At 32.8% G+C, this 27,580-nt stretch overlaps 2 long non-coding RNA genes across 2 annotated transcripts; both read right to left on the reverse strand.

The window, feature by feature from the left end:
• Positions 1–5,909: 5,909 nt before the first annotated feature.
• On the reverse strand, positions 5,910–6,669 carry LOC114718028 (uncharacterized). Its single transcript, XR_003737775.1, has 3 exons — positions 6,599–6,669; positions 6,274–6,323; positions 5,910–6,141 (listed from the first exon to the last, which is right to left on the reverse strand). It is a non-coding gene; the product is annotated as an uncharacterized LOC114718028 (long non-coding RNA).
• Positions 6,670–10,611: 3,942 nt separating this feature from the next.
• On the reverse strand, positions 10,612–11,488 carry LOC114718052 (uncharacterized). The gene is made up of 2 exons (XR_003737777.1): positions 11,375–11,488; positions 10,612–10,927 (listed from the first exon to the last, which is right to left on the reverse strand). It is a non-coding gene; the product is annotated as an uncharacterized LOC114718052 (long non-coding RNA).
• Positions 11,489–27,580: the final 16,092 nt, after the last annotated feature.

The raw sequence follows: 27,580 nt of genomic DNA on the forward strand, positions 1-27,580 counted from the left end.
TTTGTCGCAACTGAAAGTAGTGGCAACCCCATATGTTTCTGCTGAATATCATTTTTAGCAGCTACTTATTTTGTCGCTATTAATTAGTATCAGTGACAATCATTACGGCAGTAACTTGTTAGTAACAAAAAGTCGCCACTGAAAATTTTTAGTGACAACTTTTTGACTATCAATTGTTGTCGAAAATCAAATTTTTTTGTAGTGATAATAATCTATGACTCATTAGATGGAATGTTTATTTTGCTACCATCCAACGACTTGCTGTTATCTTGTTTGATAGGCTAACTAATGACATGGATTTATTAGATGAACATGTCAGCTTCTTCGTGGTTTCCTTCCTTCATATTTGGGCTAGCTTTATCATGTCGGCCTTCACATGACACACGACAAAACCTACCGAGCATTGAACTTTAGAGCCATTACACTCCAATATAATTTAGAGCCATCGTGACCTTTTGATGTTTTTAATCTTTATGAACTTTTTTAATATGCACACAAATCGGGTAAAATGGGTCTCTTAGATCGGACTTGTGACTAAATTTAAAAGTCTCCCTCTTTTGTCCATAACCGGTGTAAGGTGTTAAATTAATACACACATCTGCATTCTTTTCCTGTTCCATTTTTTCAAAGTATTTATTTTAAATTTCAGTCTATCTTAAAAAATATTTTTGGTGCTTAATTAAAAAGTGCATTTTAATTACAATTTTTACTTATTCTAATTGTCAATGACTAAGGAAAAATCTAGTTTTATATAGAAACAATAATATTGTTATATGTTACAAGTGATATTGACATGAAATAGTAATAATTACTCTAATATACAAATTTAATTTAATACAGTTCGTCTAATATCAATGTAAAATTAATCACATTATACTAAGTGAAACCTCTACTTTGATGCCAAGGACAACACGGACTGCAATCTTGTGACTTGCCAGGCACTTTAACTCTCCTGTACCTTTACAATTGAACTTGGCTAAGCACATCTTGTTTATACAAGGCAGTAGCAATCGGGCCTTGACCCATGAGCTAACAGAGGTTGAAGGTTTCGATCGATGTCGAATTTGACCAACTGTGTTAATCACAGCTGCGGCCAACTTTTACAGCCAAGAAAATTAGGTGGGTGGATTCACAACATAAGTATTCGCCGGCAGCACATCTGGGTTCATATTTTTTCATATTAAGCATAAGAGGTAATATAAGTAAGACACAACTACCCCTTTTAGTTTCATCAATAACACCTTGTCTGGATTTGACACGATGGTTTGGGACACACTGCGAAGCTTAATTAATAACAACATGGGTAACAAATGCGTCAGCCATTTGGGCGTGTGTATAGCAAGGAGCCGGTAGTTGGGAGCAACAAGGAACAAAAACCGGACCAGGAATTGAAGCAGTCGAGATAATGGGTTAAAGATCAATAGTTAGATCTAGGTTAGATCAGGTCGAACCAGCTATATTAAAAGAATACAATTTAATTTATAACATTTCAAAATAGAACAAAATTCATAAATAGTAATCATTCAACAAAAAATAAAAAACTACAAAATTAGTTTAAATATTTAATTGCATCAAGTTAACATTAATAAAATATATATCTTCATCACTGTTTAAAATCAAAATCATCATTAAGATCATTGGCTTAATTTAAAAATTCATGTTTCAATAATAAGCACCAATAAACATTAATTCAAATGCTTATTTCATGGCTGAAGGCAGTCACATTCATCATACGACAGAGTTTATTATTCACAACCGAATTTTACTTATTTATTCACGCTTAAACACTTGCATTTGAAGTTATAAATTCACCTATATTTTTTGTAAATAGCTGAATTTGGATTGTAAATCGACGAGTTTTACTTATTTATTCACACCTAAATCCTTACATTTGAGGTTGTGAATTCATATATGTTCTTCGTAAATGGCCAAATTTAAATTGTAAATTGCCTTTTTTTTTTTGTGAATTGTCTAATTGTGCTCGTTCATTATACTTGAGTACTTGTATTTGTTTTGTTATAAGATTAAGTGGTTTGGTTATTGGTTTGGCTATGATTTTTCTTTTGGTGTGTCAAAAGGTCTTGGATTCAAAGCCTTTTAGCCACCTTATTTGGGAAAAACCCTCCGTTGACTGGAGCTCTAACGATAAGACATCAGAGGTGGAAAGTGTGGGTACTTGTGCTCAGGTGGCCGTTATCGGAACTCTAACAATAGTTAATCTTGTATTTCTTTTGTGAAAAACAGCAGGGGTATTATTGTCTTTCACCCTTAAGTTTTAATTGTATTTTAGTCTAAGGGGGTGTACTGAAATTTTGAAATCTTTGGAGTTAACTAATATTAATTAGTTAGTAAGGGGATTTACTGAAATTCTCCCGGTTATAATTAACGGTGGGTAGGGTGGATGGTGATGATGTGAATAGACAGACAGAGACTCGTGTCTTTACGTGATGGACCCATCAAGAGTGTGTGTCCGAATAAATTATCGAAGATTACTTCTTTACCATGAGGTTGTTTTTATGTGATTAAGCGACAATATGATGATGCAGCCCAACAACCATCGTGGGAGCTCTGATTTGCTCTGGCTTTGTAATTATGAACTGACCACTTTTAAATTGGAATTAAATTATTTTATTATGCATGTATTTTTTTTTAAAATATTATCTCTGATTCTTAATATGAGATCTTGTTATTTTATATTTTAGTTCTAAATATAAAATTCTGATTCATTTTTTTATTATATTTTATTATTATTTTTAAAGTAGTCCTTCTAATAATAATGATAGTTCTAACTAATACATTTGATTAGCAAGGATATTTTAGGAAAAATAATACTTATTTATTACAAATAACTAACTTAACTTATTTTCTCAATCTATTTAAATTAGTCAACTAATTTTTATATTTAAGAGCGAAGGTGGTATATAAAATTATCAAGGCACTCCCATGTGTCACTTGCAATGCGACTTCTTCTTCCTCAATTCCTTTCATAACATGGGCTTCTCTCGCATCTGTCTAATCGAAGTTAAATCCCTGCTAACACCTGTTCAATTCACTTTAAAGATTTGTCTTTAAGTTCACTTATATTTGGTTCACGAGACAATAATCATATTTATTAAAAAAATTTATGATTATAATTTTGATAAAAAAAACTTGTTTTAATATCTAAGTTTTTAAATACTAGTTCCAGTACTTAATGTAAGGGTTAGCTAGATATATAACTAATTTGCGGAGATTAAAAAAATTAGTTAAATATATTAATTGTTATAAATTTGTTGTGATTTTTCTAAACTATTCTCTTTAATCATGTGCATTGGAATTACTTGTTAATGGGAACACTTTACAATTAATAAGAATATTATAAAAAATGAAGATAAAATAGATCGAAATCCTATATTCAGGATCAAATCTAAGACCAAACCTAACTAATATCCAATTAGCTTTTATATTAATAACTAGAAATAGTATAATTTTCTCATCTCTTTGACAAAGGAGGTTAAAAAGAGAAGAAGAAAAGAAAAGACCGTGAACTGAAATGAGTCATTGGTTGTTATTATTGATTGAAAAGAAAAGCAAAACATGGAATAAGGTACTGAAAACCAAACTATTAATTGAACTGGTCGAGACAGTGGGTTAAGGATTATTAGATAGACCGGAGTCAACCTAAAGGGTCAAACTAGTGAAAAATAAAAAAATTGAAAAATGATTTAAACTTTTATCATACCATTTAAGAACTAAATGTTAATTCATTATCTTGAATTATAGACAAAATAATCATATACTTACGATTTCTTTCCATCCTTCTTTACAATTCCCTTAACAAATTGACATCATAGCATCATATTAAAAAAATCACTGCACATTAATCCTAGCAAAATATCAAAATAAATGTATGATAACAAAGTATTCCTACCTACAATCTATTAATCACTAAACTAATAATTATTAATAGTTTAAGAAAGAAAAAAATTTTGGCTCAAAAAAGCTTAAAAAAAAAAGCAACTAGGTTAACCTATCAAACCAGGTGGGTTAACCAAGTTGCTCCCCGGTCCAGTTTACACCAGGTCGCTAGGGTCAATTTGACTCCGGTCTACATGTTCAACCAAAGCGATTGATTGGTTTATGAGCTGAACCGCTTTGTCCGGTTCAAATTGGCATACCGTGGGAAATATATCTGTAAACAGATAGAACCCTAGCTTGCTCTATTTACATCTACCAAAGCTGCACGTGATATTTTGGTGAAAGGGCATTAATCTCGTCAATAGCTTTGAAGCCTGATTGGGCAATACGACCCTAGCAATTTTTTTTGGGCGCGTAGTGGTATTAAATGTATTTTTTTCTTGTGCAAAGCCTAGTATATTTAATATAAAATTTTATGTGTATAGTTACATAAACACATATTACGTTTTGTCCTTGTTTATTGAGAATGATATCTGTGACTACTGTTGTTTTATCTGTTTGTCTGTCCCCAATAATTAATTATAATAGGCCACGCCCTATAGGAATCATTAAATCAATAGCAATAAGTCCTGCTTGAAGAAGCTAGTATACGGAACGTCTTGATATAACTCCGGGAGTAGAGATTCAATTAATTGAGATTCCAAAACTAAAGTTTCTCCTCGACCGTCAATTGGTTTAGCCAAGACATTTATAACATGACCCAAATTAGCCTCACTTATTGGTATTTGAGCAATTTTTCCTGTTGTTTTTACCGCATTTCATTATATTCTCTCGCAAAACCTAGCATTAAATTCTATTTTTATTTGATTAAATAAATAGGAAAAAGAATTAATTTTCCCAATTTCTTAATAATATACTAATCATATTGATGATCAATAAGCATCGCATTACATTCCGTATTGTTTTGCATTACATCACCTTCTTTAAGAACATGGGAATTGAATTTCCAGTAATAATTTCTTCTATTAACAGAGAGAGAGGAAAGCTTCAGATAAAATTCAGTCTGATTACTACACCAAAAGGGTGGGAAAATGACGCTGAATACTTAATATTTCAATAAGATAGCTGTCATCTTTTGACATAAAATTTGATGGTTAGTACCAAATAACCATCAAATTTTGCCACCAAACAAATCCCAAGTTTTGAAATTTGATGTTTCGCAGTGAACCTCAGAGCCATTAAACTCCAATATAATTCAGAGCCATTGTGAGCTTTTGATGCTTTCAATCTTTATTAACTCTTTTTCATATGCACACATACGGGCTAAAAACGGGTCTCTTAGATCGTGGTTGCGAATGGTTTGCAAAGTCTCCCTCTTTTGTCCATCACTGGTGTAGAGTGTTAAACTAATACAGATTACGTCAGGTCATCATCGCACTCTGCTTTCTTTTTTGGGTTCCATTTTTCGAAGTATTTATTTTAAGGTTCAATCTATCTTAAAAAATATTTCTGTTCCTTAATTAAAAGGCGAATTTTTTAATTACCATTTTAAATTATTATAGATATGAAAAATTTAAATTAACATTATTAAATATATACTCTATATTAAAATATATCTATTCTAATTGTCAATGATTAAGGAAAAATCTAATTTTATATAAAAACAATAACATTGTTATATGTTAAAAGTGATATTTTACTAATAATTACTCTACTATGCAAATTTAATTTAATACAATTCATTTAATATCAATGTAAAATATAAATCATAAGTAAAACTTCTATCTTGATGCCAAGGACAATACGGACTGTATGCTTCCGTTCTTCATATATTCATGTACAAGGTAGTGACAGCCGGGCCTTGACACATTAGATACTAGAGATGGAAGGTTTCGATGTCAAATTTGACCAACTTTAATAGCCAAAAAAACTGGGTGGGTGGGTTCGTAGATTTATTAGAAAACTAGGCATGATATTTCATCTGAAAATTAATGACGGGTCTCTACTATTGATTTTCTTGCACATTTCAACATTTCCCATTGAGCTGTTTTTTTGTGTGGGTATTTTCAGCTCCAAGGACAATGTTCATGTTCCAGCTCTTCTCGTAACATCCATCCAAGTAACTAACACATTCTTCTTTGGTTCCCAACTTATTCTCTTTAAAAACTAATAAAGTCATCATGTTAGCCGTCACCTTCTCTTGCCTATTAGACACAGTCATGTGTAATACTGTGTCTCCTGTCACTGTCATAATTTCAAGGAGCCTTGTAATACCCGTTTTTCAAAATAATCAAAATAAAAATGAAATAATTCAATAATAAAAAGAAAGTACAGAGAACAACCTATGCAAAAATAAAACAAATTTTTCACTGTTACCTGGATTTAATCAAAGAAATCACAGCCGAATTCGCTGAGAGCAAGCCAGTCTTAAAAAAACCAAAATACAAAAAAAAAAGAAGAAGAAGAAGAAGAAGAAAAGAATGCGTAAGCAAGTTGAAGGAAAAACTAGAAGTTACAGAAGGATGCATGTGAACAAAACCAAGGATCATGAGACTATGGGACTATAGGGATAGAATATGAAATTTGGTGTAAGCTGTTCAAAGGTAACCAGCAGTTCGCGGATTTGACAGGAGAAGAGGAAACATGGGGGCATAGATGATGGAAAAGAACAATAAAGGAGAAGATAATTAAGAAGCCTAACCTTTCCATGGACATAGATGAACATCTCTCCTTCCATATCCATTCCCATTTGGCGAGTTATAGCTGAGAGATGGAAGCTGGGAAGAACAATGGAGGAGTATATATAGATATAGAGGCGGAGAGAAAGAGAGAGGGAGGGAGGGAGTTTGCTATGCCAAAAGTGAACCGTGATGATGTGAATGGACAGGGAATCCATTCGCACACTGATTTTGAGGTCAAAAAAATAAAAAAAAGAGAGACAGAGAATCGTGTCTTTATTGCTATGGACCCATATGGGGTGTGTGATCGAATAATTTATCGAAGATTCCTTCCTTGCCATCGGTTTGTTTTTATGTGCTTTAGCGGCAATATGATGCCAAAGCTCGACAACCATCATGAGAGCTCTGCTTTGCTCTGGCTTTGTAATTATGAACTGACCACTTTTAAGTTGGAATTAAATTATGTTATCATGCATGTTTATCGGGAAAATTATAATGAAATCCAAAAAAATTAATTACTGGTAAATCTCAATAATAAATGAGCTGTTGTCATTTATTATGTTACAATTTATATCATTGCATGTTACTTTATTGAGACTTTTTAGTAATTAAGTTTTTTATTTTGAATTCCAGAACAATTTGCCCGTGTATATTTCGTGTTAAAATATTGCAAGAAAATGTATGTTATAAATTAGTGTGTGTTTGGCAACCTTGCTGATAGATAAAGAGTTTAATCATGTTAGAACTTGAAGTTTGCAAGTTAAATGGATGGTTTTGTTAATGAGATAGAGATATACACATTAACATCACATAGTAATAAGAGGTTTGTAATGAAAATTAGGGTTTAATTATTTAATTGAGAGATTAATGAATTAATTGAATTAAACACTTATTTAGAGACTTGAGAGTGCACTTATAGGCAATTTTAAGTCCTTGACTAGCATAATTTATCCTTAAGAAGCAATTATGATTGAGATTTAATTGAGTACTTTTAAAATACAATGGGGAAAATAATCCTAGAACTCATTTTGTCTTTGGAGCTGAAGAATCACTTTTTTTGTTTTAATTTCTAATTTTATAAATATGTTCGTTTTGCTCTTGGTATATTTGTGCAACTCAAATTAGGTAAAAGTATAATAATTAATATTTGACCGGGTTTTGTAACCAAATTCTCATGAGAACAATACTTTTCTCATCACTTTGTTATTTGTCACAAGCTGTGTACTTGAAAAGCGAACAAAGATGCTACCACTATTTTTTTTTTTTTTACAACCGTTGGTAGAATAACCGCTATAAATTAAGATCATGAAAGCTCTTTTTTTTATAGTAGCAAATATAACCCTGCAAGCATTCGTTATTTTATGTGAGGCTAACATGAAAGAGGCCAGGAAGCAAAGGGGATAGCAAGGTAGAGCCATTATTAAAGTTGCCCCATTATTAATAAATGTGGTAATCTTCTTTGGCTCAGCTTGTAGAATATATACGTGCATTGAAGCTGGGATTAAATTGTGGTTATTAATTATTTGGTGGGGAAACATTACTGAAGATGCTTACTGTATCTAGATATGTGAAGGTGAAAGAACAATCTAAATAGGTTTGCTCTCAAAACGGAATAATGGAATGGCACGATCATGATTCATCAATCACAATGCAACTATCAACAATAATATATAAATTGTCTTCATTGATTCAACCAAAATACTCTCACCCATCCAAAAGTACCAGTGGCTTGCCATTTTTACTTTGAAATTATAATATTTGACAAATGTAATAAAAATATCGTCATTAAATTTTATTTTTTTATCCTCCCTCCCCCCAAAAAAATGCATCCTTATACCCTGCAAAGCCAGGATGCATTATTTATATAACCCCTCTCTTTTTTGCCTTCTTCTTCATTCTCTCTTCATTTTCTTTTCCTTACAAACTCTCTCACACCAGTGAAGGGGGAAGGACAAAAAGAAAAAAAAAGACTTCGTATTTGCAGGCAAATGCATGTACATTATTCGCAATTTTTTTAAATATTAAACAATTATTCTATTATCAAAAAAGATTATTTGCGAAAATTCAAATGCTCCAGTCAGAAACGCGTTCTGTGCTTCATAGTAAATGGGAGGTACTTCCTGAGCAATCTGGGTTTCTATAACACGTTAGTCACTAGTCCACTGAAGGTTTCTGAGCAATCTCATTTTCCTTTTCATTTCTAAGGCTCCATCACATGATTTTCTTAATTTTATGCAGCAGCATTTAATGGTCCCATTCTTTTTTTCCTCCAAATTGCTTTCTTTGATTTAATTCTTTAACGGAGAAACAGTGAAAGATGCTTAGCATGTGTAGATGTGTGAAGGTGAAAAGATTGAAGTTTGTGAGAGGGCAGGACGTGGGTGAAACAATAAATATTTTACTGTATGATATACCTCCATATATCATTCATTGCTGGTGTATATCGAAAATAAAATAATATTTTCAATGAATAATAATTAAGTATAAATTAAAAAATCGTCATCGTTACATTTTTTTAATTCTCTATACTGTTTCTTCTGATTTTCGTCCTGCTCTTTCTTTTTTCTTTTATCTGTTTTTTCACAAGCTAAGTCGTCCTGCTCTTATATTTTGGCATAACACTGTTCATATTTGGTGGGTCTTTCCTGGCTGGTTCCTCTTGTTGAACTTGAAGCACAAAACTTGCCTAAAAGAAGCAGCCCACTACTAAGCTATGGCTTAGCCTTTTTTCTACTCTGTAGGAGAGTTCTGAGACCATTCGATAGCTCTTTATGACTCTGCATCTCTTTTTTCTTTGGTGTGAAATGGGGCAGACGCCCTTCCATTAATTCCTCAAAGCAACAAGTCTGAGGCTACTGAGGCTAGTAGCGCCTTTAGAATCTCTATACGATTGCTCTTTGTTATTCTGCATCTTTTTACCTCTCTTGGTTGACGAATGTTCTGGAGCTCGGGCGCCATTGTATTAAGAGATCGGGAGAACATTGAAGCTTCGAATAAAAGGTAATTTTTCCTCTTTCGAAGTTAGATTGCCTGCAATTATTTTATTGTTTTCTTATCTGCACTTGCCATGGAGTTCTGCTGGTGCTGTGCTACTTTCTTTCAAGTGCTGAGGAGCAAAGTGTTGGCTATTAAGGATAGAATCCGGAATTCCAAGTGTAAAGCAATGCCTGGTGATTTTCCTCCAGGAATTCTACTGGAAATTCTTCAGACTTCCCGACAAGTCTCTTGCGAAATTCACTTCTGTTTGCAAAGCTTGGAATTCCCTGATCACTGATCATACATTCATATTTGATCATCTCAACCGAACAATTCAAGCCAGTAATGGAAATGGTTCCCTCTTTCAGCTCTATCATCGAACTGGAAGAGGCCCCTGGGAGTTCTTCGAGTTTGAGGAATTTTACTCACTATACTCGAATAACCAACAAATCGATCACTTCTCTGTTGAGGGATTCCCACTAACTCGCCTGTCTGCATCGCGTGGTTTATTAACGGTGGTTGGCACTTGCAATGGCCTCGTTTGTATTGGTAAACGGTGGTTGGCACTTGTGAAATACAAATGTATTAGCTCTTGGTAGCGATGGAAAGGCGGTGCTAAGACTTGATAATACATGACCCAATGACACATTTGGTGAAGCCTTTAACAGATGGAAAATGCTTTCATGCTTTTGTTGGATCATATGTTGAGAGTTTGGTTCTCATAAAAAAAGAACCAGACGTTTTGTCTTACTAATCCATCCAGTAAAGGCATGGTTGTCACATGGGGAATTAATTTTGCTAGCTGAATTCTTGCCATAGAAGTCTGGTGTCAGATTTAAGACTAAATGTTACTAGTATTATATTTCTAGTTCTCTCATAATCAGAACTTTCCAGTATTTACTTCAAAGACAGATTTTATTGTCGTTTGTTGTCGAGTTTCTTAATTACCTTTCGTATGTATGAGTTGGTTTAATTAGTAGTAATAAGAGATGTGTTCAAATGAGATTTTGATAATAAATTAGAAATTAAAGTTTAAAGATAAACAGAAGTGAAAATAAAATGGTATGAAAAATGGACATTGTTTAATATACAAAATGCCACAAGCCTTCTTACAAGGGCAGAGCTAGAAACTAAGTACATATACGAGGGGCTCGACGTTAAAAATCATGTATAGCACAAAGGTTTTAGGGAATATCATGCAGCCGGTGGCTATACTTTCTTCTAATTTTTAATCAATCTCTAAATGGTTACTAATTAAAATGACATCTTTTATAATCAGAAAGAGTGAGCCACAACTCGTTCACGTCCACTTCGCCTTCCACACTTCGTCTCTCCGCACGCACAGTTGTGCCATTTTTGGGGAAGACTACTAAGATCTGAATAGTAGAGAGGGTTAGTGTCGTTGAGATTATTGGAACAAAAGTGGTCCTGCAAGGTGGGTTTTGCTCGGTACATGTAATCTGGAAAGTGCATTATGCTCTATTAGACATAACATCAAACACTTTGTATACAATCTGTTTCCTTTCCCGTGCCCATCAGGCACGCTGATTAAACAATGACTAAAAGAAGATAAACCAAACCAAAACAAAACTCTTCTTATATGATTTTTACCCTCTGGTATAATGCAAATTGCAGAGCTAAACGTACCATCCACTTGTTTTACATGATATTCTCATCTCTGTGTGAGGAGGGGGGGAGATAGGGTGAGTGAGATTTCAATTCTTTTGGAAAGCATCTTGAAAATAAAAATCATAAATGCATCAAGTGAGTGTAGGGAGTGAAGAGTAAAGAGATTTTTATTAACTAAGATTACACTAACTTACTTGCTACTCCTCATTCTGTCATGTCCCCTTTTCGATCCCTTTTCACTGTTATTTTGGCCGTGCGTAGCGTCCTTTTGTGTTTATACATTTCAAATACTTCTGACCACTTGTTACTAGTTTAATCAAAGAAATCACAGTCGAAGTCGCCGACAACCAAGCGTATCTGAAAATCAAAATGCAAATGAGAAAAAGGAATACTGTAAGCAAGTCAAAGAAAAATCAGATCTTGAAAGGAGACAGATGCGAACAAAACTAAGAATCATATGGGAATATGGGAATATAGGGGTGGAATATGGAATGTGAACAAAAATCTTCAATATGTAAAACAGAAATTTTCTGTCTGATTAAAAAAAAACAGTACCAAAAAAAGGGATTCCTCAACTAAATAGGTGGCTTTAGAATGTAGTAATTCTGAAGTAAAGCTGAGCATCGTAAGATGCATCATCGCCCAACACATTTACACAAATAAAAGTATCACTACTCATCATCGCCTGATGGAATGAAGTAATTTGGAACACAAAAGAAGAGAAGGGGAAAGAAAAAAAGAATGAGAACGCGTCACAACATGAAATCAACTTCTCATAGCATAAAGAGGAGAAAAAAGAATATGGGTATGGATGAAGAAGAAAAAAATAATAGACCAGAAGATAATTTATGAAATCGCGAAGGAAGCCTAACCTTCCCATTATCTTCGTGCTTTAGAGACTTCATAGTACCTGCATTGGACGAGTGTACAGCAGGAATATATATAGAGGCAGAGGACGAGAGAAAGAGAGAGAGTGTGCTTGCAATGTCAAAGTGAGGGAATAATGATAATGCTGTGCTTCATTGCCATTGGGTGGTCCTTTTATAGCAATTAAATGGATCCTCACTCTTTAAAAAAAATAACGTTAAATTAGAAAAGAATCACTCTTTAAAAAAAATAATAAATGAGAAAAGAAAACTATTGTTATGGTCATTGATGTTAAAAAAATTAGTTAAACTAGTTATTTGTAGTAAAAGTATTTTTGTGTCCCCAAACTATCATCTTTTATTATGTTAATTTGAACTACTATTGATTAGGAGCTTTTTTAATATGTGGAATCAATAAGAATATTTTAAGCAAAAAAATTATAAATTTAAGAGATAAAATATATTAATTTATTATATTTAAGACCAAAATAAACTTTTCGTCTAACTTCTATGCATGTTTCGGACAGTAGAGAAAAACTTGGTAATTTCAACATTTCAATTATTTTTAAGTAGCTTGCGTCTGCCATCTGTATAGAATCACCAAAATGAGTTCACTGGTTCCCTACCAATTAATGCTAATGAGAATGCTTGAAGAGTAGTAATTATCTATTTTATCTGCAGTTATCGGTCCATTCTACTGCGCATATAAACCATAATAGCTAGAAGATTGATAGCTTTAAAAAAATAATGGTATATTAGAAAGTTTAACGACAAAAAAGAAGTGAGAATAAAATGTTGTGAAAAATGGACCTTTTTTTAATATATATAATGCTACAAGCCTCCTTACAAGGGCAAAGCTAGAAACTAAGCATATATACGAGGTGGGTGAAGCAAAAGAGCATGCATAGCACAAACTTTTTAGGGAATATCATTTAGCCTGTACCAATGCTTACTAATTAAACTGACATCCTTTAATTAAAGGAAGGGAAAGGGAAAGCCACTACTCGTTCACATGCTATACAGCGAGGCCGTTGGTGCCATCTTAACAAAACTGAGCACACCTCCACTTCGCCTTCCACATTTTATCTCTCCGCACCCGCGATTGTGTCATTTTTTGGGGAAGACTAAGATCTGAGCAAAAGTGGTCCTGCAAGCTGGGTTTTGCTCGGTACATGAAAACTGACTCATTGTACAAATGAGAAAATTAAAGTGCATCATTCTCTTTTTTTTTTAGTTGCCCAGAATATCCTCTCACATAGATAATAAAAGACTAATCTCTCGAGATACTATCAAGCACCATAGCAGGGACTCCTCCCAATAATATTTTTCTCCATAGACACTGCCCTAAGATACCTAGGACATGATGCTTAAAGTATCCAAGTCCTTTCTATTTGGACCAATACTTGTTAGTAAAGTGAATTATTCTCTATTAGACATGACATCAAACACTTCGTGTACAATCTGTTTCTTTTCCCGAGCCCATCTTCTTGCGTACTGATTAAACAATGACTGAGAGAAGAAAAACCAAAACAAAACAAAACAAAGCCCTTCTTCCATAATTTGTGATGTTCCCTTTTCAGTCCCTCTTTTCTCTCTCTCCAATTTTAGACATTTCTCGCTAACTGTTCTGGCACGTCTCTTTCCTTGGCATCTTTACTTCTTTAGTGGACAAGCTAGCTGGCTTCCATTATTGGAGTATACATGCCTGCCAAACTCCTTATCCCTTTGAAGTTCTGACAAAAATATGGGAAATGGTAATTAGAAGTAGCTTATTTGTCAACATTGATAAATACAGTCACCTATATTTCTTCGATCATCGTGTTCATTTTGCAAGATGACTGTGAATGTGATTGGTAAAATTTTCTTGTTGTCCAAAAATGAGTAAAGTGTTTTGGGGTCAATTATGACGATTAGTTGTGGAGGGCACTATTGTTTTGACAAGAAGTCTTGGATATGTAAAAAACTTCACCCAAATAATAATAAATTTCAAGATGAATACTAATAAAATAAACTGAAGTATCATAAAATCCATTCTCAATTAGAAGGTAAAAATCGTATTCTTTCTTTTCAGGTTTTGCTGATACTCTTGTGAGCCGTAGGTCTGAGGTCATAGATTCATTTACCTACGTCTCCCTTTTCCCTTTGTCTTTAATTTCAGAGTGTTATAATTGTGTCTGTGGGGTAATGATTCTATTTTCGGCTGGGCCTATGACTTGTAGGGTGTGTTTGGGGTCACAGTTGAAGGCCCAAACGAGCTTTTTCACAAACAAAAGCAACTTTTTGGGTTAAAATGCTGTTTGGCTTCACGTTTATGAAATCTGACTTTTGAGGCGAAGCTCTCTCTTTGGTTTTTTTTTTTTGGTTTCCTTTTGGCTTTCACAGAACAGGGCGGTGAGCGAAGCCATTTGGGAGCATTAATTACGTCTTAAATTTTTTACTTACCCATTTACCGTCTTTCTACCTGCATATTTGTCTGTATTTGTGGCTTAAACCAAAAAAAAAAAAAAAAAGGACAGACGTTGTGTCACCATTCAATTTGATTAATACTCCATGTACATATTTTAATTTATATATGTTTTTATCCATTAAATAATTTAGATAAATATTTTATTATTTTTCAATTTCTTCTTAATAAATTATTTTTTATTTTTAATAAGTTTATTTTCAATATTTCTTTTCCAATTGTCACATTATATACATATAATATTAGATATATATTACTTAATAAAACTTATATATTTTTTAATCATTTTACATTTAAACTTACTTTTCATTAATCATCCAAACAAGTTTCAACTTTTTAAATTGATTTTTTTATAAAAATCAACTCAAATATAAATTACATCACACTATCTAACTTTTATCTAATCTGACTTTTACAAAAGTCAAATTGAAAAGAATAACTTCTCTCACTGTTAATCCAAACACACCATAGTAGGCTTATTAGTTGGTGATCTTTTTATGGAACGCGAGCTGTGATAGCTAGTCGACCTTTTCTCTTTTTTTTGGCTAATTCAATTTTTAGTGCATGTTATGAATATATATCTTAATAATTTTGTTGGGAGCAATAAATTAATTTATGAGTATAGAAAGAAAATAATAAATTTAACAATTATAAAGTCTAAACAGATTGGGATTTAAAAGTAATAAAGAACATCAGTTTATAACCAAGAAGCACTGATCGTTGAGCTGGCTTCATTTATGCTAATTTTACGTAATACTAATGCTAGCTATAGTTGATCAAACTTCAGGAGAACACATGTAAATAATATTCCTGCTCACACCCGTTGAATTCAGATTAAAGCTTTAACTCACAAGTTTCATTTAGTTTCCATCTGATAAATTCTTTGAAAAGAGAAGGAACTTCTTGCAAGTCTGATAGATCTATTTCATTAGTCCAACAAACAATATAATGGCGTGTCGTTGGCTGGTTGCAAAATATAAGAATTACATAATTAATTTGAAAAAATTAAGTAAATGAAATAAATTAATTAATTATAATAAATATGATTCAATTTGCTTAAAATACCTATGCACACATTAAAAAGGACAACTAGGTCTCATTTTTAAGAACGTGAGATATTACTATGTGAGGCAATAAGAAGTATACTTTTCCCTTCTATATTCATCTTTATATAATAGTAATATGCTTGCAGAGTTGTTTCTTTTATGCACTGCAAGCTTGTACGCACGCCAAGAATGGCCTTGCTATTAATGCATGCCTGGTTACATGAAAGGGGAAGAGGTAAAAGGGGAATATCGAGAAAATTTACTGACAATATATTTATTATATTATGATTATATATATTTCAAAATTTTGAATTTATCTAATCATCAAAATCTGTTATTTATTTTAGCGTAAAATATACTTTTACTCCTCTAATTTTACACAAAGTTTTGATTTAATTTTTAACTTTAAAAGTTATACTTTACTGTTTTTTAAACTTAAAGTGCATGTTTGGATTGTTGTTTCCAAACGGCAAAAGTGTCTTGGAAATGGTAAAACTGAGATTGCAAACTGAGTTAGACAAAAAACATTATTTGGCTGGGCTAACTTTTCCAACAAACTTCTGGCCTTCAACCTCAGTTGGACTTAACAGAGAAAAATCTGACTTTTCAAACTGCAATTTCAAACGGTGATCATTAAAAATGAGCATCCCAGATTTACTCTCACATTTTTCTATCTGCCTCATCTTCTTTGTTAGCATAATGAGCTTTTATTCAAATCAAATGAATTTTAATTTATATTCATGTTTGTCCATTATATATCTACAATGTGTTTTTAAATTTATCTACAATGTGTTTTCAAATTTTTCTCCGTAACAAATATTTTTATTTTATAATTTTACAAATAAACTATTTATATTTTATCATAATAATTTTATGTATTTTTTTAAACTATTATCACATTAAAAGCATAAAATTTCAAACACTGCTATTCAATAAAGTCCATGCCCTTTTAAGTCATTTTACAACTAAACTAACTTTTCTATTAATCATCCAAACAACTTTTAGCTTTTTCAACTAACTTTTCAAAAGCACCTATCTAAACATATCCTAACTGACTTTTACTCTAATTTTAGTTACAAAAGTCAGTTGGGCTCGAAGTCAGTTTTGTCCAACGTCAATCCAAACATACCGTTAACAAAAAAATAATGATATTGATATCTTGAATGTTAATAAAATATTTTCAAATGTTAACATGTTAAGTTTAATTTTCAAACTAATTATGAATGTCACAAAAAAATCATAATTTAAAACTAACAATTTTATGATCAAAGGAGTAAAACTATGCTGTTAAAATTAAAAGGCCAAACTAAAATCTTGTATAAAGATAAAGGATTAAATGTATACTTAATCTTTATTAAGAACGATCGTTACCAAATCTATCTTGAATTTTATTTCCCAATCAAAAAGTATTTTCTTCGTTCTCTTGGCAATTGGAATATTAATATCATATATCTTATTAGTTAACCTTTTGAAATAATTAAAGGTATTATTTATGATTCTTAATGACCAAATAAAAATAATAAATTTAATATTAATATTTTTTAGGTATTTGAAATTTAATATTGGGAAATACCTCAGTGTATGAATTATAAATACCTTCGTTAAAGTCGTTCATAAATTATAAATTTTTCCAATAAAATTACAAATGAGTCTCTAATTTGTAAATTTTAAATAATTTTCAATTTTTTGAATAAGAAATACAAAATTGTATAATCAAAATTTTATAAATTAATAGTGGATAAATTAAGTAAAAAAGACTGAATTTTTATTTGAAATTGAGAGTTCAAACTTTGTAGATAGAAAAAAAAATATTTTTACTATCTTTCACATTAAATTTTAAAAATTCAGATATAAAGTTTGTTATTTCATTGAAATATTTTTATTTTTTAAAAAATTGACAAAAAATTTAAAAAAATAAAGAGAGGGGAGAAGAGAGAGAGGCTGCATAGACGTGAGAGAGAGAGCAAGGACAAAGCGGACTCCACAAAAAGTAACCGAGGTTTATGTTAGTTAATGAAAATGGCATTTGTAGCATCCTCTTTTTTTATTTTTTTTTATTTTGAGCGTTAGTCTGTGAAATAAAGTATATATTTAAAAAGTATACAATAATTTATGAGAAATATTATTTTTAAAATTTAGTCTACATATATGTCAATAAGATATTAGAAAGGTTGTAAATGGATATCTAATAAAATAACTCACTTAATTGATTATTTTAGACATATAGGTGTGAGGGTTTTATCTGCAAATTGAATCAAGTGATATTATATTAGGCAATAATAAGTAGGAAAAAAATTTTAAGATTTGGAAAGAAAAAAAATCATTTAGATAATATTTAAATCTAATCAGATTTATAATAGAGAAAATCCCTTTAAAAGACAGCTAAATAACCTAAATTCTTATTTAGGTCATTAAATTTGTCAAACTCCTAATTAAGTCATATGACCTGAAGAGGAATTTTAAAATTTTATGAAATGACTTTAATACCCCTTTCATTAGAAACTGAAAGAAAAAAATCTAAATTAGCATATTTCATTTTACAATTAACACATTTCAATTTTAAACTAAAAAATTTTTATCTTTATAATACATTTACATGAAGCCTTTAACAAAATTTTATTTATTGCAATCCAGCTTAAAAAATTAAGAAGTTTAATTACGCAGTTAACAAATTTCAATTTTAAACAATTAAAAGCTTTATATCTCCATAACACACTAACAATAAATCTTTGAATAAAACTTAATCACAATGTAACTTTGAAAGTTAACATGTTCCAATTTATAATTAACTCGTTTCAATTCTAAATTAACAATTTTTTATCCCCATAACACACTTGCAGTAAAACTTGATCACAATACAATCTTGAAAGTTAACATGTTCAATTACATAGTTAACAAGTTTTAGTTCTAAATTAACAGTTTTATATTTGCATAACACGTTTGTAATAAGTTTTTGAATACAATTTGATCACAATACAACCTTGAAAATTAACACGTTCTATTTCACTGTTAATACATTTTTATTCTAAGTTAACAACATTCTATCTTTATAACACGCTCGCAATAAGGGAGTAAAATTTAATATAAAAACTAACTCACCACTACTTACTTGATCGATTTTTCGATTGCAATGGTATATGCCAAGTTTCTCTCATTCAGAGTTCTTAGGCAACACGAGAATGATACAAATTCTCATCTCTCTAGATTTCTAATGAAAAGGGTATTAAAGTCATTTCATAAAATTTTAAAATCCCTCTTTGTGTCATGTGACCTGATTAGAAATTTAACAACTCAAATAAGAATTTGAATTATTAAAGCGTCTTTTTAAGGGATTTTCCCTTTATAATATTTGGATGTACAATTCAGTTTTATTTTAGAAAGTAAATAAGATACACGTTGAATAAAATAAATTAAAAATTTTGAATCACTTAAAGCAAACCTGGATATGTACGTATCCTTTTTGCTTCCCTACCAGTGTGCCGCGGCCTTTCCTGTTCTTTCAATCTCGCTTTCTTTCTATCATTTTTCCCATCTCATCTGCCGCGTTTTCTCATTCCCATCAACATTTACTCACCCTTTAATTTCACCTTTAATTTCCCTCTCAGCTATGTTCTCCCTCCATCTCCATCAAATAAGTACATATAATGCCTTGTAAGCCTCAATGAATCAAATCCCACATGGCATCATGCCACATTGGTTGAGACGCACAATATATATACACCTCCTTGGATCTTCTTTTGTTCTGCGGCATCACCCTTAACACACATACAAATATACTACTTTCGGTCTTTAATATAAGAGTTAATTACTTGATTTGTTGAATCACGTGATGGAGATAAAATAAGAGAAAGAAAGCTGATCACTCAATGCATTAATGGAAACAAAAGTGGCTATATTTATAGGTTTACAAATAAACAAATTCAACATGAATTTTGGGACCCACTGCTACCCACTAATTTAGGGACCCACTGCTGCCCACTAAGTTAAATAATAGCAACTTATTTGACTATAAGAAAAAATCTAGAATAAACCTAGATATTTGCCAATAACAACCCACTGCGTAATTGACTCTAAAAAATAGGAACAACTTAATTAATTAGAATGTGACTCTAATTTATTTGGTTGACCCAGTACGTTTTTTGAATCATGCTTCAACATTCCCGCTTAATTCAAAAATGCACACACTGGGAAAACCTCTAAAATAAAGAAACTTCTCCATTGATAATGCCTTTTTCAGAATATCAACTACCTACTCCTATGTGCTATAGTATTTCAATGTTATCTCCTTTTTTGCTACCAAGTCACGAATGAAATAATAGTGGATCTCAATATGCTTGGCTCTGCTACGAAATGTTGGCTTCTTTGTCATAGAGATAGTTGCTTTATTGTCACAAAATATCTATGCCAATCCCTTCTGCTCTTGTTGAAGATCTGCTAATATTCTTTTAAGCCAAACTGCTTGACAAGCTGCTAAAGTTGCTACAACAAATTTTGCTTTTGAGGTTGACAATGCTGCTGTAGCTTGTGATAACCTCTCAAAATTCCTACTGAGTTAAGCTGATTTAGCGTTCTTTTATTAGGTTTGAAAGTCAATTTTGCAGGAAACAAAGCCTGAGGAGAGTAAAGAATGGAGAAAAGCTGAAAAGAAGTCAGCCACCACAGCCTCTGGGAGAAAACGCCACGGCGGCTCAAACAGAGAGGGAGGAATGCGTCTCTGTAAAAGGCGTCGCGGCGCCTTATTGAATCCGTCGCTGTGCCCAAGCTATCTCGAAGGAAGCCTGTTTAGTATAATCCGCCGCGGCGCCAGAGCCTCGAAGGAAAGCCATTCTATAATAGGCGCCGCGGCGCCTGGCCCCTTACAGCTGTGCGTTTTACATGGTAACTTAAAAAATTAGGGCATATAGAGGTGGATACTCGGTTTTGGAGGGGAGACTTCGACTTTGGAGCAATTTTGGAGGCTGGCCCTGCTAGGGTTTGGAGTTTTGGAGGCTTGGAATCTTTGGGCTTGAAGCTAGAAGAAATTCGAAGCTTATAACTTGATTTTTCTGGGTTTTCTTCTTCTTCCCTTCTTGTTTCTGCTATGACTACTAGCTACTCTTATAGTTGTAGTTCTTTACTCGATATGTATAGCTAAATCTGTTTTTCTAGGGTTATTTTGATCTATTGTATGGATTAAGACTTGGTTTTACTATCTCTTGAGTGTTAATGATAATGTTCAGTTGTTTTTACTTTGAGGTTAATGCTTCCTTTTGTCTAGCCATCATTTGGATTGATTAATTGATTAGTCTAACTTGAGAAAGTTAAATTAATTTGTGAACTTTGATAAAAACATGCTAGTCCAGAAATTTAATTGAGTAAATAGATGGTTTGTCGATAGAGCAGAGATGTATCTGTTGACCTAGCATAGACTAAATGGGTTTTGGTTTTTAAAGTGCAACCTTTTCAAACAAGTGCAAGAGATTGCTGTGTTTTAATCGTGATTGCAAACATTTGGTTTTGACTTGAGAAAGCTTAATCAATTCTGCAAACCCAGGCTAACTGAACTTATTGTGAAGCACTCCTTGAGAAGTAATTAATCCAGTTTCATGAAGTACTCTGGTGAAGAATAACCCTAGTCTCTTAATTGTTTCAAGGTCGAGTTGATTTTATACTGCTTTAAACCATTGTTTTCCTAATTTCATTTCACAAACTCTTTTACAACAATTGTTTCACTTAACCTAATCATATACACAATTATGATTTTAAACTCATCTAGCCTTAGTCTCTGAGGGAACGATACTTTTTATATTACTTGCGACCCGTCCACTTGCGGTTAAGTTATTTGGTGAATAAGTTTTTGGCACCGTTGCCGGGGACTAACGGCGAGAGTGTTTGAGGTTGATTGTCCTTATTGTGTGATTGGTTACGCTTAAGTTTCAGTTAGCATTTGTAGTGGTTATAGGTAATAGTAGTAGTATTTATTTCATTCATTTCTCTTGATAAGTTTGATACTTTTGTTTTCAATTTGAATGTGCAAGTAACCCCTGATGCATGCAAGGAAGACTGGAAGTTATTGTGCAAGAAGTTACTGAAGAAGAATCCAGGTCGGGAGAAACTGAAAACACACCGGAGATTCAACAACAACCTCAGTTACTTCTACCACAGCCACCTGAATTTGAATCAGAAGAAAACATGGCGGAGGAAAATGAGAATGATGTGTACACCCTGGATGACTATTTGGATAAAGAAGGGCAGACTTTTCACTCAAGTATCCGGCTACCAGACATTCAAGCCAGGAATTTTGAAATCAAGCCCGTTATGATTCAACTACTGGAGATGATGGGTACTTTTGAAGGAAATTTTAATGATGACCCAAATGAGCATTTGACCAAGTTTATAGAGGTTTGTGAGAACTTCAAACAAAATGGGGTTACTAAAGATGTACTGCGATTGAGATTGTTCCCCATGTCGTTATCTCACAAGGCTAATCACTAGAACTAAGAGTGAAAACACTTGCTAAAAAACTTCATCTATCATCCAATAAACTAGCCTAATCACTATCTATGTAACCACACAATTTGAGATTAGGGACTTTAGAGTAAAAAATGCTATACCCCAACGTTCCAGTAATGTAGTGCAGGACTCTTTTTGCTGCTCCAAAATGAACTTTTGAAGGTTGTTGCATAAACCTAGATATCACACCAACTAGGAATGAAATATCAGGTCCTGGTATGAGTAAGATAAATCAAACTCCCAAGTAAGCTTTTAAACCTCCTTGCATCTACCATCTCTTCTCCATCTTCTTACTATAATTTTTTTTATTTATATTCATGGGGTACCTATAGGCTTGTAATTAACCATGCCAAATTTATTGAGAAGGTTCCTAGCATATTTCTTTTGTGAAAGAAATATTCCATCTTTAGCTTGATGAACTTCAAGGCCAAGAAAATAATGTGATAACCATATATCTAACATCTTAAACTCATTTATCATTTGTAATTTAAATTCATCAATAATAGCAGTAGAGGAACTAGTGTAAATGATATCATAAACATAATGGCAAACAATGATGAAATCATTACCTTCCTCCTTTGCATTTAACGTAGGCTCATTTTCACTTCTCATATACCCGTTCTTCTAAAGATATCCATCAATCTTGCTGTATCAAGCTCAGGGAGCTTGCTTCTAACCATACAATGCTTTTTTCAGCATGTACACCTTTGTTTAACTACCCTTTTTTATAAAACCTTTTGGATGTGCTACATAGACTTCTTGTAAGTCTCTATAAAGGAATGTAGATTTGACATTAAATTGATAAACTAGTCATTGCATTTGTGCAACTAATGCTAGAACTAGTGTCAGTTTCAAACCGAGCTATTGGAGAAAAGGTTTGTTCAAAAGCAACACCATATTACTATGCACAGCCTTTCGCCACAAGATGAGCTTTGTGCTTTTGCAAGCTTCCATTTGCAATAAACTTTGTCTTGAAGACCCATTTCAAGCTAATTGCATTTTTGCCATTTGGTAAAAATACCATCTCCCATGTTTCATTTTTTCAATGGTTTAATCTTATCCACCATTACTCCCTGCCATTCTTCCTTTTTAGCTGCTTCTTCATAATATAATGGATCTGAAACAATAACAGCAAATTGATAAGTATATATGTCATCAGCGAATTTGGGATTTGGCCTTTTTACTCTTGTTGATGTCCTCAATGGAATTGGCTTAGTTAAAACCTCTTCAAGAGCTGTAGATGAAGAGTTACCGCTACTTTGTGTTATCAATGGTGATGAGCTAACAGGAGAGCTTGTTAGAGTTTGCTTTTCTCCATCATCTAGAGGAACTTCAATAGGATCACAAAGCTCCTCCTATACCTTATTTTCATTCCAATTCCAGCTTGAATTTTCATCAAATATTACATCCCTTCTAGTTAAAATCTTGCCACTAAGAGGGTTATACAATCTATATGCTTTAGATTTTTTATCAAGCTTTTATTGACCTTAAGAATTTATCAAACCATAAGAAATACATCCAAAAATTCATAAGTGACTTGCATTTAGCCTCCTTCCACACCAAGCTTCATATGGAGTCTTATTTATGATAGCCCTTACTGGTGAGCAATTCAACATGTAGATAGATGTTGCTATAGCTTCCACCCAAAACATATTTGAAAGTTCTTTTGCTTGTCGCATGCTTTGTGCCATATCTACAATGGTTTGATTCTTTCTTCAAGCAACACCATTTTGCTCTGGAGTATAAGGAGTTGTTAACTCCCCGTGGATGCCATTTTCTTTATAGAATAAATTGAATTCATTAGACATGAACTCTCCTCCTTTATCTATGTGAAGAACTTTGATATGACTACCACTTTGATTTTCTACAAAAGCTTTAAAGTTTTGAAACTTCTCAAAACTTTCTGACTTGTTTTTTAAGAAAATGCACCCAACTCATACGACTATAATCATCAGTAAATAGCAAGAAGTAATAACTCCCACCCAAGGACTTAGTTTGCATTGGCCTACGTAAGTCAGCATGAATTAATTCTAAACATTTAGCCCTCCAAGCTTTTCCAATAGGAAATGACATCCTAGTTTGTTTTCCACAAATGCAACCCTCACATAAATTAATAGAATTAATTTTTGGTAGTCTAAGAACCATACCTTTACGACTTAGCAATTTCAAGCCCTTTAGGTTGAGATGCCTATACCTCAAATGCGACAACCTAGTCTTCCTTTGCACTTGCAATAAAAGCAAAATTCTCTGTATTGGTCACGTCTAACAAAAACATCTTGTTAGGAGTCATATGGACATGAACTTTTTTGCCTGACTTCTCATTGGTAATGACAAATGCATTGTCATTAAACAGAACAGAACATCTACTTGCCCTTCGTTGTCCAATGCTCAACAGATTATATCCTAAATCAGGTACAAATTGAATATTGTCCAACATTTTTACTTTGCTATTGGTAGTGTCGATACTAATAGTGCATTTTCCTTCAACTTGCATGTCCCTTTGGTTTCCAAGCTGCACCTTTAGTCTTTGTGACTCATCAAGCTCCTTAAATAACAATCTGGTCCTCAACACGTGATTCAAACAACCATTGTCAACAAACCACAAGTCACTTGGCTTATGGTTAGTGTCAATACAAGCCATAAACAACATGTTGTCCTCCTTATTCTTTACTACAAAGTTTATATTCTAATCTTTAAACCAGCAATTAGCTTAGATATGTCCATATTTACTATAATGATAATATTGAATGTCACTTTTGGTGTAACTGTGCTCATTAGATTGCCTTCCTTTGCCTATACCATTACCACGGCCATGACCTCAGCCACCACGGAATCCTCCCATTCTACGACCTCTGCTTGCTGGTCTATCATTTTCTTCCTGATTAGTGGCTGTCGCTTTTACTTGGAATGCCTTCTCATTCCTTTCCATCAACTCATCTATTGAAAGAATTTGACAAATCCTTGGCTTCTTCTATGGCAACCACAATATGATCAAACTTTACAGTCAGGCTCCTTAAAACTTTTGCAACGATCATCTCATCAGAAATCTGTTCACCATACAGTCGCATCTAACCAACTATTGCCATTGTTCTTGCCAAAAACACAGCAATCGATTCATTATTCTTCATTAATAAGGTTTTAAAATCATGTCTTAATGATTGCAATTTCACAACAATGACCTTCGAATCACCTTGAAACTCCTTTCGCAGAATTGATCATGCTTCTTTTAATGTGGTTACTGATGCAATTCGTGAGACAATATTTGAAGAATGAATAGCACCTTAGCATCTCTTTGCTTAGTTGCATTCAGCCTCTCCTCTTCTTCTTTAGTGGGTTCTAATATTTTGATGAAGCTATATTTCACCAAGTCCGAAAACTCCTCCTATATTTCACCAAGTCCGAAAACTCCTCCTATTTGAGCAAGGTCTTTACTTTGATGCTCCACCACTCATATTTCTCTCCATTAAAAATAGGTAAGAGTGATTAAGAAGAAGAAAAACATGTAAGTGTTGCCATTTTAGTAAAACTTTGCACAACAATAAAAGAACCCTCTCTCTCTCTGGTGTTTCCCAAGACTGACCTAAATAGTGTTTCTTTCAAAAACCTAATAGACCCAACCTCACTTTTTACTCTATTGCCCCCAGGATCGAAGCAGGCTCTGATACCAACTTTGTTGAATCATGTGATGAAGATAAAATAAGATAAAGAAAGCTGAACACTCAATGCATTAATTGAAACAGAAGTATCTGTATTTATATGCTTACAAAGAAACAAATTCAACATGAATTTAGAGACCCACTACTGCCTACTAAGCTAGATAATAGCAACTTATTTGACCATAAGAAAAAATCTAGAATAAACCTAGATATTTGCTAATAACAACCTCCTATGTAACTGACTCGGAAAAAAAAGGAACAACTTAATTAATTAAAATATGACTCCAATTTATACGGTTGACCCGGTATGTTTTTTGAATCAGACTTCAATATAATTTGAGTAGATTAAAAGAAATTAGTTGAGTGGTTATTTGTAATAAATATGTATTGTCTTTACTAAAATATCTTTTTTAATCAAATGTATCGGCTAGAACTACCATTATTACAAGGGCTCTCTTAAAATAATAAATAAATATGAGATACAAAGTAGATTGAGATCTTATATTTGTAACGAAAATAAAAATCAAATGTTCTCTTATATTAAGGACCATATGTAGTATTAAAGTCCTCATCTTCACTTTTGGACAAGTATATATAAAGTAATTTATCTATTCAATGGGAGAGTACCTTTTTAGTTTTAAGGTAGTTTGGAGTGTTTTAGAGTAACTCTAGAATACCACTGGCTGCTTGGCTGAGTGGTGTGTGTGTGTGTGTTGGGTGTGTGCGTGCGGGTTTGAGCCCGCTCCTTTGTACCTCAAAGTAACTCTAGAATAATTTTTAGGGCTATATCTTAATGTATGTTTATATGCATGATTCTTATAAACACTCATAGAAACACTATGGAGTAACTTTGTTGTAATTATCTATAAACTAGAGTAGCAGGTAACTTTGAAAATTCTTTCATATACATGTGGATTGTAACAACCCCCGTAATTCATGGTAAATAAACATTTTCAAAAGGATAATTACTTTAAAAGGCTAACCATGGTAGGAAGGATAAACATAATCAAATAGAAATCTACCATAGTCAATAACAAACCAAATCTTTAACAGAGTAGTAGCTACTGTTCTAGAATAGTAAAGATAGTTAATCAAATAAGAAAGGATCAACATTTGATTTTTCAGGTATATATCAAATCGATCAGCAATACTCTGAAATCTCAAATACAATTAAGACCAATTGTAAATGGGCTAGGGCATTTGAAGTCCACCAAAATAACTACCACTACTGCCCATTAACAAGTGCAATCAAAATAACAATCACATATGTCCAAAAAGAGCTCCGCCCAATAGTACAAGTCTAGAATGCAGCGGAAAGGCTATGGTAATGTTAACTAAAACAAAAAGGCCCTAAAGTTTGGCAATATACATCCGTCAAAACATGTATAACAAAATAGAGGCTATACAGAGTTGAAAGGAAAACTCAAGCCTCGGACACCTTCCCCTTGGGACCAACACCTGAACCCTCACCTGAAAAATGTTAAATAACCACGGGGTGAGTCAAATTGACCCAGTAACCACAATTCCAATTCAACAAGTATCCAGGGAGTGATTACAAGATAGCTAAGCGGGCAAAGTACAACTTCAAATAATATATAAGTTAAACAGCTTTACAGAAAACAATATATAATAATTCAAAAAGTAACTTGCATGCATAGAACTTTATCAACCATCCTTATAACCTCCTTGTAACCTCTGACAGAACCCATGGGCTATTCACACATAACAGGATTCATCTCTTTTACAAGACTACACCAAGCTCTCCAATAATGAGGTGTAACTCGGCCAAAAGTTACAAAGCTCATATCGGACCATGGGTTCCCTTTCCTTGGAATATGGAAAGGGGTCATGTCCCTTGGGCTGACCCTTGACCCGG

The sequence above is a fragment of the Neltuma alba genome, unplaced genomic scaffold (genome assembly GCF_004799145.2).
Source record: "Neltuma alba isolate B1F8T4 unplaced genomic scaffold, ASM479914v2 tig00011794_pilon, whole genome shotgun sequence".
Taxonomy (NCBI): Eukaryota; Viridiplantae; Streptophyta; class Magnoliopsida; order Fabales; family Fabaceae; genus Neltuma; species Neltuma alba.